Source organism: Triticum aestivum, chromosome 6D, assembly GCF_018294505.1.
Source record: "Triticum aestivum cultivar Chinese Spring chromosome 6D, IWGSC CS RefSeq v2.1, whole genome shotgun sequence".
Lineage (NCBI taxonomy): Eukaryota > Viridiplantae > Streptophyta > Magnoliopsida > Poales > Poaceae > Triticum > Triticum aestivum.
This window is the reverse complement of record NC_057811.1, coordinates 273,821,229-273,836,794: the sequence shown is the minus strand read 5'-3', so window position 1 is coordinate 273,836,794 and position 15,566 is coordinate 273,821,229.

The window sequence follows — 15,566 nt, the reverse complement described above, 5'->3', positions numbered from 1 at the left end:
GATGCATAGCAACGAGAGGGGAGAGTGTTGTCCACGTACCCTCGTAGACCGAAAGCGGAAGCGTTATCACAACGCGGTTGATGTAGTCGTACGTCTTCATGATCCGACCGATCAAGTACCGAACGCACGACACCTCCGAGTTCAGCACACGTTCAGCTCGATGACGTCCCTCGAACTCCGATCCAGCCGAGTGTTGAGGGAGAGTTTCGTCAGCACGACGGCGTGGTGACGATGATGATGTTCTACCGATGCAGGGCTTCGCCTAAGCTCCGCAACGATATTATCGAGGTGTAATATGGTGGAGGGGGGCACCGCACACGGCTAAAATATCGTATATCAATTGTCTGTAGAGGTGCCCCCTGCCCCCGTATATAAAGGAGCAAGGGGGAGGCCGGCTGCCTTTGGGCGCGCCAAGGAGAGGGGGGGAGTCCTCCTCCTAGTAGGAGTAGGACTCCCCTTTCCTAGTCCAACTAGGAAGAGAGGGGGGAAGGAAAGAGAGGGAGAGGGAGAGGGAAAGAGGGGCTGCGCCCCCTCCCCTAGTCCAATTCGGACTCCTCATGGGAGGGGGCGCGCCACCTCCTGGCTGCTGCCCTCTCTCTCCCCTCAAGGCCCACTAAGGCCCAATACTTCCCCGGGGGGTTCCGGTAACCCCTCCGGCACTCCGGTTTTATCCGAAACTTCTCCGGAACACTTCCGGTGTCCGAATATAGTCGTCCAATATATCAATCTTTATGTCTCGACCATTTCGAGACTCCTCGTCATGTCCGTGATCACATCCGGGACTCCGAACAACCTTCGGTACATCAAAACATATAAACTCATAATATAACTGTCATCGTAACTTTAAGCGTGTGGACCCTACGGGTTCGAGAACTATGTAGACATGACCGAGACACCTCTCCGGTAAATAACCAATAGCGGAACCTGGATGCTCATATTGGCTCCCACATATTCTACGAAGATCTTTATCGGTCAAACCGCATAACAACATACATTGTTCCCTTTGTCATCGGTATGTTACTTGCCCGAGATTCGATCGTCGGTATCTCAATACCTAGTTCAATCTCGTTACTGGCAAGTCTCTTTACTCGTTCCGTAATACATCATCCCGCAACTAACTCATTAGTTACAATGCTTGCAAGGCTTATAGTGATGTGCATTACTGAGTGGGCCCAGAGATACCTCTCCGACAATCGGAGTGACAAATCCTAATCTCGAAATACGCCAACCCAACAAGTACCTTTGGAAGCACCTGTAGAGCACCTTTATAATCACCCAGTTACGTTGTGACGTTTGGTAGCACACAAAGTGTTCCTCCGGTAAACGGGAGTTGCATAATCTCATAGTCATAGGAACATGTATAAGTCATGAAGAAAGCAATATCAACATACTAAACGATCGAGTGCTAAGCTAATGGAATGGGTCAAGTCAATCACGTCATTCTCCTAATGAGGTGATCCCGTTAATCAAATGACAACTCATGTCTATGGCTAGGAAACATAACCATCTTTGATTAACGAGCTAGTCAAGTAGAGGCATACTAGTGACACTCTGTTTGTCTATGTATTCACACATGTATTATGTTTCCGGTTAATACAATTCTAGCATGAATAATAAACATTTATCATGGTATAAGGAAATAAATAATAACTTTATTATTGCCTCTAGGGCATATTTCCTTCAAAAATGCCATGGCACTCCATGCATGTGTCCATGCCGTCAGACCAATATGTTTGAAAATTCCTTCTAATTTACTGCACATGGAATTAACTCACACACAAGTACAAATATGATTTTTCAAACTGTTGTGGTTAGTCATTGCATGTAGATGTAGTTCAAATTTGAATTACGGTCATTAATTGGCTAGAAAATCACTTAAATGTCTTTAAAATCACTTAAATGTCTTCCAAATTTTCACATGACAGTTGTATTAGTGCACATTTAACGTAGAAAAAAATTTGAAGGCCGTAAGAGGAAGCTATCTCCCGTTCGTCATCAAACATGCATTGTTCCCTCTCGGAACCACGAGCCTTCTAGTGAGTTGCTCCGGTTTATGAGGGGTGTGTGTCCAAACTTTTGTCAAACAGGCCCATTTTTTACCACATCATCTTGGTGGCATGACATTACATCAAGCAAGGTTTCAAGTTTTTCTGATCATTTTTTAATTTTTTGGAATTAAAATGCCATGGCACTCCATGCATGTGTCCATCCCGTGAGACCAATATGTTTGAAAACTCCTAATTTACTGCACATGGAATTAACCCACACACAAGTACACAAATATGATTTTTCAAACCGTTATGGTTAGACGTTGCATGTAGATGTAGTTCAAATTTGAATTACGGTCATTAAATGGCTTGAAAATCACTCAAATGACTTTAAAAGGTCAAATGACCCCCGAAATTTTCCAAATTTTCACATGATAGTTGCATTAGTGCACGTTAAACGTAGAAAAAATGGAAGGTCGTAAGAGGAAGCTATCTCCCGTTCGTCATCAAACATGCATTGCTCCCTCTCGGAACCATGAGCCTTCTAGTGAGTTGCTCCAGTTTGTGAGGGGTGTGTGTCCAAACTTTCGTGAAACAGGCCAATTGTTTTACCACATCATCTTGGTGGCATGACATTACATCAAGCAAGGTTTCATGTTTTTTTGATCATTTCTTACTTTTTTGGAATTAAAATGCCATGGCACTCCATGCATGTGTCCATGCCGTGAGACCAATATGTTTAAAAATTCCTTCTAATTTACTGCACATGGAATTAAATCGCACACAATTACATAAATATGATTTTTCAAACCGCAATGTTTAGCCATTGCATGTAGATGTAGTTCAAATTTGAATTACGGTCATTGAATGGCTAGAAACCACTTAAATGTCTTTAAAAGGTCAAATGACCCCTGAAATTTTCCAAATTTTCACACGATAGTTGTATTAGTGCACGTTAAATGTAGAAAAAATTTGAAGGTTGTAAGGGGAAGCTATCTTCCGTTCGTCATCAAACATGCATTGTTCCCTCTCAGAACCATGAGTCTTCTAGTGAGTTGCTTCGGTTTGTGAGGGGTGTGTGTCCAAACTTTCATCAAACATGCCAAATTTTTTACCACATCATTTTTGTGGCATGACATTACATCAAGCAAGGTTTCATCTGTTTCTGTTTTTTTGGAATTTAAATGCCATGGCACTCCATGCTTAATTGTGTCATAGACGTTAGACCAATATGTTTGAAAATTCATTCCAATTTACTGCACATGGAATTAAATCGCACACGAGTACAGAAAATATGACTTTTTAAACCGTCATGGTTAGCTGTTGCATGTACATGTAGTTCAAATTTGAATTACGGTCATTAAATGGCTAGAAAATCATTTAAATGTCTTAAAAGGTCAAATGACCCCTGAAATTTTCCAAAATTTGACATGACAGTTGTATTAGTACTACAAATTTTCTCGTACATTTAAAACACCATCCATTGCCACTTTACTCCAAATTTGTCTTTCACAGCTAATAAAAAATATCCACAACATCACACACAATTTTTTTGTAGGAACCGTTTGCGGTGAAAATTTCTGGGTCTATTTAAGTCTTCCTCCTTAAGCTTCACCGGCTCGTCTGCTCCAGTGCCGGCAATCCCCGAATCCATGAATCCCAATCCCCATTCCCGCACCCCCTTCTTGCAAAGATGACGCCGTGGAAACGCTTCGTGATGGCCCGTACGATGGTCACCTCCTCCCCGAGCGCCGCCGCCTGCACCGAGAGTGCGGCCGCATCCGCATTAAGTGCGGCCGCATCCGCCGAGAGGGCGTCTGCGGCAGCCGACAGGGCAGCAGCAGCAGCCAAGACGGCGGCTGCAAACGCCGAGAGTGCTCGAGTTGCCGTCCATGCCGTTGATGTCACCCTGGCCCAGGTCGAGGCCATCCACGCCAAGATTGAGGACACACACACCAAGATATTCCAGGCCACCTCGGAATCCAGCATGCAACCCACGTCCGAAAAGGCGGCGGCGGCCATGGAGCTTGCTTCCTCATGAGATCACCTAGCAGGAGCTGGAGATGCTGGAGGCGGCGGAGATCGAGGAGCGCCTGGAGTAGGAGTTGCGCGTGGCCGAGGTCAAGGTAGAGAAGAGTCTGTCCATCGAGGAATCGGAGATGGAGTACCAACGCGAGATCTGGCGCAGCCACTACTATGAGTACTACAACCTTGAGGGCGACGCCGAGGACGAGGATGAGGATGAGGGCGAGGACGCGGTCGACTTTAGCAGGGGGGCGCAGAGTCCACCAACGGCGGCATGTCGCCAGGACAAGTCATCGACGTCTCATCTCATACCGGAGATGAGTTATGCGTACTTAGGCTTTGTTTTTAATGCTAGTCTTTTGTTAGAGCAATGTTTAGGTCAACTGGCTCTGTTTAATTACTAAAATTGCTCGATTCAATAAGTGTGGTTTGTGTGTTGTACGCTCTTTTGTGTGCCCAAATTAGCAAGCGATGTTAAATTATGCAATGACGTACCCGGGGAAATTTCCACCAAAATTTGAATTATCAAACTCACCCCATGCGCGTAAAGCAAAAGAATCGTTTGCGATGCACACAATCGTTCAAAGTGAATGGTGTCCGGCGGCACCGCGCGCAAAGTTTCCCTTCACATTTCGAAATTTTTGGCCTACCGCCGAAATATCTATCCCCTTCCCCAACCCTTTTCTCCCTGACCACAAGTCACATTTTCCCTGTTTCCTCCTCCCTTCCTTCCTAAGCTATAGCCGCTTTCTCGCTTACTTCCTCGCTCTCGTCGTCTCGAATCCTACCGCCGGGGTCACCATGGTCTTCTTCAAAGACCTCTCCAGCGGTTCCTCCTCCGACGACGACTCCTTCACCACCTGGGTATGCCTCTCTTCTCTCTCTGGGGCTATCACTTGGAATGAAGGATTTTTACACGTCGGTCGATTTGAGTCATTTCTTCCTCTTGTAGCTCCCTAGGACCATCAGTTGCAACGAATGGAGCGGGGTGGCTGAAGATCTGTCTCCTCATTGTCACCATCAATCTCCATGCGTGAAGCTAATTGCGTTTGAATCTATGGATAGTGGGAGGACGTTTTTGGCATGTGCAGAGAAGGTACCCTCTTTCGTTGTTACAAATCATTTGTTAGATGTGATTCAGACACTGTCACGGTCCGAACCCATTCATACCACACCTTCAACCAAACGCATCCTAAGACAGTGTCATAGTTTGTACCTAGTATCTAAAAATATTGCCATCTCATCAGCGGTGCCATTAGAGAATTATTTGGCACCGCTTCAGCAGTTTATGCAGCCAACTTTGGTCCACACATCTGAGCAGCCAAGCAGTAAAATACTAAATCTTTATGGCATGAAGGAACTGGCAACTAGGTGCTCCGAAGTACGGGTCCCTGATTTTTTTCCGCTGCATTGGCTCGCAAGTGCAGGGCACCGGTGCGAGAAGTAGCAACAGTTGTCTTTACACAGGTTTTGGCATACATAGTGGACGGCCTTAGTGCTATTAGTTCTATGTTACTAAATTTGTGCATGTACACACCTGTTAGTATCAATTTGCTGTCATCCAAACACTATCGCTATGCTGTTGCAGTTATATTTACCTTCCTCATAAAATGTTCAATTTGTTATTTATAGTACATGAGTAAGAACTTGTAGCATTGTTGTAGTTAATTATAGCTTCTGATGTTTCAAAGTTTGATTGTTGTCTCAGTAGCAATTAATTCATTTGCACACTAATCTTTTTGAGAAGATATGTCATAATTAACCTGTTTCTTCAGTTTTTCAAAATAAGTATTGGTGATTTTCTATGTTGCTATAAACCCATTTCTCCTACAATTGTTACTGATCTAGTTTTAAATATTATAGGATGAACAGAAGTGTTCTTACTTGGAGTGGGTTGATCAAGAGTGGCCACTGTCTTTGAAGATGTGCCTAGCAAAGCTCTGGAGCATGTATGAGGAAGAGAACAGAGGTAGGCTTAGAGAAAGTGTTGTCAACGCTGAAGAATATTTGAAGATGCGGGATAAAAAGAGAAAGCTGGAGAATGAGCTCAAAATTTTAAATCAGACTTTGCTAAGATGGTGTTGGCGAAGGAGGAGGCACTTTCCCAGTTGGCCAGTGCAAAACAGGTTTTTACTAAACTGAAAGCAGAGGTGGATAAGACGAGCCTGGATGATCTCGACTAGGGAAATGAATATATTGTTATAATATTGTTCTTATGAAGTTGAACTAGCTATATGCTGTACTCAGGTAGCTATCGTACTGTGATGTTAAAATATATTTATGTGCCTGATATGAAATTGGCAAACAACTGTTCAATATAAAATGTGAATTTGCGTAATACTGGAATTATTAATTGTTAACTAATAAACCTGCTAAATGTGTCATGAAACTTTGCAAACGGTTCTAGCAGTAAAAGCGCATGTGATGGATAGCCCAATGTCACACAGTTTTCTTTTTCAAATCGTGTGTGATGTAGTTGATAAAAACAAACGGTTAACCAAGGCAGAGCGTATGTGATAGTTACACCTATCACACACGAGCCTATACATAAACCTGTGTGTGATGTACATACAAACAGAAACGTTTTCCCTGAGTTGACTTTGTGGGATGTACATACGAATGGAAACGTTTTTCCTGGATTGACCGTGTTGGATGTACATACGAACCGAAATGTTTTCCCTAGATTGACTGCATGGGATATACATAAGAACGGAAACATATTCCTTGGATTGACAATGTGTGATATATATACGAACAAAAATGTTTTTCTGGGATTCACCGTGTGGGATGTACATACAAACGGAAACGATTGAGTTTCGATGCCTCGCCCGATCGCACACGAGCTCATTTTGCCCCAGCCTGTGTGCCAGGAGGGCCTATCCTCGACGGTTTCTAGGTCGTGTGGGAAGGACCCCCCTATCGCCCACACTCACTTGGCGACGATTCCAAATGCCATCGTGGAAAGGGGTTAAAAACCGTGTGTATAGCACCTCGCTGTACCAGTCCAATTCCTGCTCTATTTGTTTTCTCAGGGTGAAGTTTAACATGGGTAAACCCAAATTAAACCGGAGGCTAATGTTGGGGATATACCTCACGGTTTGACCCGGCCAGAGATATGACCCGAAAGTCATGTGGCGGCTTAAAGATGACCCGGTCGTTTGGGCCGTGACGACCACAAGATTCAAGGCCCAGGGGCGGGTGTAACGCCCACGATGCGGCTATATCTCCCACATGTCGAGGCACGACTTAGAGGCATAACCGCATAGTGGTTTTGTCGCAAGAAGGGTCATCTTCACACAATCCCATGTAATGAACAAGAATGGGATAAAGAGTTGGCTTACAATCGCCACTTCACACAATACATAAATATTATTCATACATCATCCAAAATACAAACATATAGACCGACTACGGTCAAAATCCAGATGAAAATAAGATAACCCCAAATGCTAGATCCCCGATCGTCCCAACTGGGCTCCACTACTGATCATCAGGAAAAGACACATAGTAACGACCACGTTCCTCGTCGAACTCCCACTTGAGATCGACCCCATCATCTGCACTGGCATCGTCGGCACCTGCAACTGTTTTGGTAGAATCTGTGAGTCACGGGGACTCAGCAATCTCACACCCGCGAGATCAAGACTATTTAAGCTTATAGGAAAGGATGGTGTAATGAGGTGGAGCTGCAGCGGCAATAAGCATATATGGTGGCTAACATACGCAAAGAGAGCGAGAAGAGAAGCAACGGAACGGTCGTCATCTAGCAATGACCAAGAAGTGATCCTGAACTCCTACTTACGTCATACATAACTCAGACCGTGTTCACTTCCCGGACTCCGCCGAGAAGAGACCATCACGGCTACACACGCAGTTGATGTATTTTAATTGGGTCAAGTGACAAGTTCTCTACAACCGGACATTAACAAATTCCCATCTGCCTCATAACCGCGGGCACGGCTTTCGAAAGATAATACCCTGCAGGGGTGTCCCAACTTAGCCCATCATAAGCTCTCACGGTCAACGAAGGATAAACCTTCTCCCGGAAAGACCCGATCAGTCTCGGAATCCCGGTTTACAAGACATTTCGACAATGGTAAAACAAGACCAGCAAAGCCGCCCGAATGTGCCGACAAATCCCGATAGGAGCTGCACATATCTCGTTCTCAGGGCACACCGGATGAACACTACTACAGCTAAAACCAATCCTCGAGTTTCCCCAAGGTGGCGCTGCAAGTGGCTCTAGTTTGGACCAGCACTCAGAGGAACACTGGCCCGGGGGTTTAAATAAAGATGACCCTCGGGCTCGCGAAAACCCGGGGGAAAAGGCTTAGGCGGCAAATGGTAAAACCAAAGTTGGGCCTTGCTGGAGGAGTTTTATTCAAGGCGAACTGTCAAGGGGGTCCCATAAATCACCCGACCGCGTAAGGAACGCAAACTCAAGGAACATAATCCCGGTATATCAGTAACTAGGGCGGCAAGAGTGGAACAAAACACCAGGCATAAGGCCGAGCCTTCCACCCTTTACCAAATATATATAGATGCATTAATTAAATAAGAGATATTGTGATATCCCAACATATCCATGTTCCAACATGGAACAAACTTCAACTTCACCTGCAACTAGCAACGCTATAAGAGGGGCTGAGCAAAAGCGGTAACTTAGCCAAACAACGGTTTGCTAGGAAAGGATGGTTAGAGGCTGACATGGCAAAATGGGAGACATGATATAGCAAGTGATAGGTAGCGCAGCATGGCAATAGAGCGAACAACTAGCAAAGCAAAGATAGAAGTGATTTCGAGGGGTGGTCATCTTGCCTGCAAGGTTCTCAGAGTTGTCGAAAGCTTGATCCTCGTAAGCGTACTCGACAGGTTCCTCGTTCACGAACTCGTATCCCGGCTCTACCCAAGACAAGAACACAAGCAAACGGAACCACAATCAACCACGAGAAATGCACAAGCAACATGATGCAAAACATGTATGATATGCAAGATATGATGTGCGATGCATATGCGTGCTCCGGAAGGAAAATGATGAACATGGCAGTAACTTGGCAAACCAAGCATGCCACTGGAAAGATGAGATGATTTCGGTCGAAATCGATATAAAGATCACCGGAAACGGATGCACGGTTTGCAAATGGCAAGCAAAACAAGAATGACACGAATTTGCGATAAACAACATGATAGCACTTAAAATGCAACAAACAACAATACTACAGCACTCCAACATAGCAACAAAGCATATGACAGTAATCTACAGGAGATTCTTGACAAAAGATGAACAATGAGCTACGGCTAGATCACAACATATCAAGCTTAAACAAGCATGGCAAAAGTGCAAAAGATATCAGGTTCACAGACTTGGTGAAAAACTGGACATGGCAGAAAACAGCATCAGGTAGCAATGTTCAGAGCACGAAATCAACATGCTACAGGAACTTAACATAGCAAAACAAGGCATGGCAGTGTTCTACTAAATGCACATGACAAAAGTACCTTACTGAACATAAGACAAAAAGGACCAGAAGATATGATGGCAAGTATGTAAACATAGCAAGTTAAGTTAACAGGTTTCAGACTTAGCAGAAAACAGAGCATGGCAGAAACAATAATATGAAGGCCTCTTTGTGAGCTTGATGCACTCACTACAGAGCAATGCATGTCAAACCAAGAACACCTACAGCAAGATGGCATGTTTATGAAGCTAACCATGGCAAGAGCAAGTACAAAGCATGCATGGATCAACTACAATAAGCTTGGCAAAATTGCATATCATGTTAAGAATCTGCCAGAAATATTTTATAGCAAAAGTAGAGCAAGATTGAGTCATGCTATGGCACTCCATAATTGCAAACAAGGGCAGGAATGGATCAATTACAGCTATAGCTACAAAACATCCTTACTGAACATCTCCAAAATATGCATGGATCTCTCTGTAGCATCAAGTTTACATGGCAACAAAATAACAGCAGACGAGGACTTGAGAGAAGTCCCTGAAATCAGAAACATTACGGGGCCTACTTTGCATGCTTGTGCTAGTCACCACAGAGATTACGAAAATACATGTACTACACCACTGGAAAGATGGCATGGCATAATTCAAAACACATGTAGAGCTCATGCCCATAAGATGCACAGATTAAATGATACAAAAATGACAAGTCCCCAAGCTTTGCTAAGAACCAGAGGATAACAGCAACTAGCCCTCTTCCAACAGAGATTTGGGCATCAAGATGAACTCTAATGAACATGATGCAATTGAACAAAATGAAGAGCATCACGAGACGAACAATTTGACATATTACACCGCGAATCGGAGCTACATGCGAGGAGTTATGATGCAATGAACAGGGGAACTTGCTGTGAAATCAAAAGGACTTGGAAATATCTAGGGTTCGGGAAAAGTCAACTGTACAGTGCCTTGTCGATCGGATCTGGCCGGACTCGTCGAGGTCCTGCCCGCCGGCGAGGAGAGGAGGAGGAGACGGCGGCGGGGCAGCGCCGTGGAGAGGAGGAGGAGGCCGGAGAGGTGGAGGGCGGCGCGGTCGGTGGCGGACGGGGGCACGGCGACGGCGGCGGGCACTGGTGCGGCGGTGCGGTGAGGGCAGCGGGGCCGGCCGGCGAGCACGGCGGCGGAGAGCGCGGCGGCGCCGGTGGCGGCGACCGGAGGCGCGCGGCCTCGGGCGCGAGGAGGAGGGCGGCGGCGGGCGCGCGGGCCGCGCGGGCCAGCTGCGGGCCGGGCGGGCCGCGGCGTACGACGCGGTCGACGGCGACACGTGGCGGCGGCGGACTCGCGGGAATTTCATCCGGCGCTGGGCGGACGTGTCCGGCGCGCGGAGGGATGAAGCTAGGGTTTGGACTGAGATTCGTTTCGGGAGGGGATGGAGTTTTATAGGTAGAGGGAGCTAGGAGACTCCAAATGAGGTGCGGTTTTTGCCCACACGATCGTGATCGAACGACCTAGAGCATGGAGATGACTTGGAGGGGTTTTGGGCTGGTTTTTGAGGGGTTTTTTGCTGGACACTCAAATGGACTTTGCGGAAGCCCGGTTAACCGTTGGAGTACCAAACGACCTCCAAATGGAACGAAACTTGACCGGTGGTCTCCGGGTGGTGTAATAAGGCCACTTGACAAGCCTCGGTCCATTCCGAGAAAGTTTGACACCCGCACACGAAAGAAAACAAGAGGGGTGCACCGGAGGAGATAGGAGCGCCGGATTGCAAAATGGACAACGGGGAAAATGCTCGGATGCAAGAGACGAACACGTATGCAAATGCAATGCACATGATGACATGATATGAAATGCATGACATGAACAAAATACAAAACGAAAGACAAAACCCGACCACGGAGGGAATAACATAGCACATAGCCGAAAATGGCAGGAGTCGGAGTTACAAATATGGCAAGTTACATGCGGGGTGTTACAACACTCCACCACTACGAGAGGATCTCATCCCGAGATCTAGGACTGAAAGAACTTCGGATATTCGGAACGGAGATGGTCCTCGCGTTCCCAGGTGGCTTCCCGGTCAGAATGGTGCGACCACTTCACTTTCAGGAATTTGATTGACTTGTTGCGAGTCTTGCGCTCAGTTTCTTCAAGAATAGCAACGGGGTGCTCATGATAAGACAAATCTTCTTGGAGGTCAATCTCTTCGAAGTTGATAGTGCGCTCAGGCGTCTTGAAGCACTTGCGGAGCTGTGACACGTGGAACACATCGTGCACGTTCGCGAAGTTGGAAGGAAGCTCAAGTTGATAGGCGAGGTCGCCTCTTTTGCCAATGATCTTGAAAGGACCCACGTATCTAGGGGCAAGCTTCCCTTTGATACCGAAGCGACGAGTGCCTTTCATTGGAGAGACGCGGAGGTAGACATGGTCTCCGATCTCGAAAGCCAAATCACGGTGCTTACTATCATAGTAACTCTTCTGGCGCGATTGCGCGGCTTTGAGATTATCACGGATGACTTTACACATTTCTTCAGCTTCAGTGATTAAGTCATTGCCAAGAAGTTGGCGTTCACCAGTCTCTGACCAATTGAGAGGAGTACGGCACTTTCTGCCATAGAGAATCTCGAATGGGGCCTTGCCCGAACTCGCTTGGAAGCTGTTGTTGTAGGAGAATTCAGCATATGGAAGACAATCTTCCCATTTCATGCCAAAGGAAATGACACAAGCCCTGAGCATATCTTCAAGAATTTGATTGACTCGCTCGACTTGGCCACTAGTTTGAGGATGGAAAGCTGTGCTGAAGCGAATGTTAGTGCCCATGGCCTTCTGGAAGGAGTCCCAGAACTTAGAGGTGAAGATGCTTCCACGATCTGAAGAAATCAATTGTGGAATGCCGTGCAAGGAGACAATTCTGGAGGTGTAAAGCTCTGCCAGCTGAGCTGCTGTGATGGATTCTTTGATTGGAAGGAAATGAGCCACTTTAGAAAGCTTGTCAATGACAACGAAGATAGCATCATTTCCGCGCTTGGACTTTGGAAAACCAGTCACGAAGTCCATTTCGATATGATCAAACTTCCATTCTGGGATAGCAAGAGGTTGGAGGAGACCAGCTGGTCGTTGGTGTTCTGCTTTCACTCTTCGACAGACATCACATTCATTCACGAATTGAGCAATTTCTCGCTTCATTCGAGTCCACCAATACGACTGCTTGAGGTCATGATACATCTTCGTACTTCCAGGATGAATGGAAAGGAGAGAATTGTGCGCCTCGTTCATTATGACTTTCCTTAGATCACCTTTAGGAACCACAATCCGGTCCTCGAAGAATAAAGTGTCTCTGTCATCAATGCGATAGCACTTGTATTTGGAAAGACCCTTGTCGATACCACGTTTCACCTTCTTCACCATGGCATCAAGGAGTTGTGCCTCACGAATTTGATCTTCCAAAGTAGGAGAGACTATGAGGTTGGCAAGAAAGCCTTGAGGAACAACTTGGAGATTCAGCTTGCGGAAAGCTTCACAAAGATCCGGTTGGAAAGGCTTGAGAATTAAGCTGTTGCAATAAGCCTTCCTGCTTAAAGCATCTGCAATGACATTGGCCTTGCCTGGAGTATATTCAATACTCGGATTGTACTCTTGAATCATTTCGACCCATCGAGTCTGCCTGAGGTTGAGGTTGGGCTGAGTGAAGATGTACTTGAGACTCTTGTGATCGGTGAAAATGTCCACTTGTCTTCCCAACAAGAGATGTCTCCACGTTATTAATGCATGGACAACTGCCGCCAACTCAAGATCGTGAGTGGGGTAGTTCTTCTCGTTGGGCTTCAACTGACGAGAGGTATAGGCCACAACTTTCTTCTCTTGCATTAACACAGCACCGAGACCTTGGAGAGAAGCATCACAGAAAACTTCAAACGGCTTGGATTCATCAGGAGGAGTCAAGACAGGAGCTGTGACTAGTTTCTCTTTGAGAGTGTTGAAAGCAACATCACACTCAGGAGACCAGACATACTTCACATGCTTCTGGAGGAGGTTGGAAAGAGGCTTTGCAATCTTGGAGAAATTCTCAACGAATCTTCGGCAATAGCTTGCAAGACCAAGAAAACTGCGGAGCTGCTTGACATTCTGAGGAGGTTCCCAATTCACAATTGCGGACACCTTCTCGGGGTTAACAGCGATGCCCTTGGCAGAGATGATGTGACCAAGGAAAAGAACTTCATCGAGCCAAAACTCACATTTGGAGAACTTCGCATAGAATTGATACTCTCTGAGCTTGTCGAGCACCAATCGCAAATGTTTGGCATGATCCTGCTTATTCTTGGAGAAGACCAAGATATCATCGAGATACACCAGAACGAATTCATTGGTATAGGGGTTGAAGATGAAATTCATCATCCGAGAGAATACTGGAGGAGCATTGACAAGGCCGAAAGACACGACAGTATATTCATAAGAACCAAAGCTTGTTCTGAATGCTGTCTTGGGAATATCTTCTTCACGAATGCGAATCTGATGATAACCCATACGAAGGTCAAGCTTCGAGAATACTTTAGCACCTTTGAGTTGCTCAAATAGCTCATTGATGTTGGGAAGTGGATACTTGTTCTTGATTGTCTTCTTGTTCAATGGACGGTAGTCGACACAAAGTCGGTCCGTGCCATCCTTCTTCTTGACAAAAAGAACACCACAACCCCATGGAGAAGAACTCGGTCTGATCAAACCCAGACGCTCTTGTTCATCGAGCTGTTTCTTCAATTCCTTCAGCTCGTTGGGTCCAAGCTTGTATGGACGCTTGCAAACGGGTTCAGTGCCAGGCTCTAGTTCGATAACGAACTCAACTGGCCGATGAGGAGGCATACCCGGAAGCTCTTCTGGAAAGACATCTTGATACTCACAAACGACTGGAATTTGAGAGATGGCATTCAATTCGCCCTTCTCATTGAGAGAGAAAAACCGAATGGTTTCATCACGAGCGGCATAAATAATCACATCCTCAGAAGAGTGTGTCAATTGAATTTCCCTGGCAGCACAATCAAGTTGAGCCTTGTGCTTAGAAAGCCAGTCCATCCCGAGAATAAGATCAATATCCGAGTCACCAAGAACAACTGGTTTAGACAGAAATTTATAGTCGCCCATCTTGATGGAAACATCCGGGACACAATTATTAGATGTCATTTGCTTGCCCGGAGACACAACCATCAACGGGATAGGGATCTTTTCCGTCACAAAATCATGCTTGGCAACAAAAGGTCTTGAAATGAAAGAAAGAGATGCACCAGTATCAAAAAGAACTTTTGCAGGAATATCATTAACAGGAAGATTACCCATTATCACATCAGTAGATTCCTCCGCTTGAGCTGCATTCATCATGTTCACCTTTGCAGACTTTGGATTATGCTTGACCACTGCATTGCTGGAAGATCTGACAGGAGGAGGAGGAGGCAGACGCCTTTGGTTGAAGCACTTGTTAGCATAGTGACCTTTCTGCTGACATTTGTTGCAAGTCACCTCTGAGAGTGGACGGTGATAAGGAGCATTGGACTTTGGAGCTTGATTCTGAGACTTGTTCTGATAGCCAGAGTTGGAAGAGTTGGAAGAACCATGGCCACCTTTGTTCTTCTGCTGGTAAGGCTGACGAAACGGAGGAGGAGGAGGCAACCAGAACTTCTGTTGCTTAGCTGTCACAAGTGAGGAAGAAGAAGACTGAACTGCGTCTCTGACTCTCTTCTTAGAAGCCTCACACTTGAGCTGAGCAGCCTCTTGCTTCAGTGCCATATTATAGAATTGATCAAACTGAGTAGGCTCAATGAGAACGAGAGCTAACTGCAGATCCTCTTTAAGGCCACCTCTGAAGTGATAGATCATGCTCTTTTCATCAGGAACGTCTTGTTTAGCGAAGCGAGCAAGTTTCTGAAACTGGATGTTGTATTGATACACAGACATGTTGCCTTGCTTGAGATTGCGGAACTCCTCACGCTTGCTCTCAACAACACTTTGTGGAATGTGGTGCGCTTTGAAGTCCCGACAGAAGTCAGTCCAAGTGAACACGACCTCCTCTAGAATCTTTGTATTGTTGATACCAATCAGCAGCTTGGTCC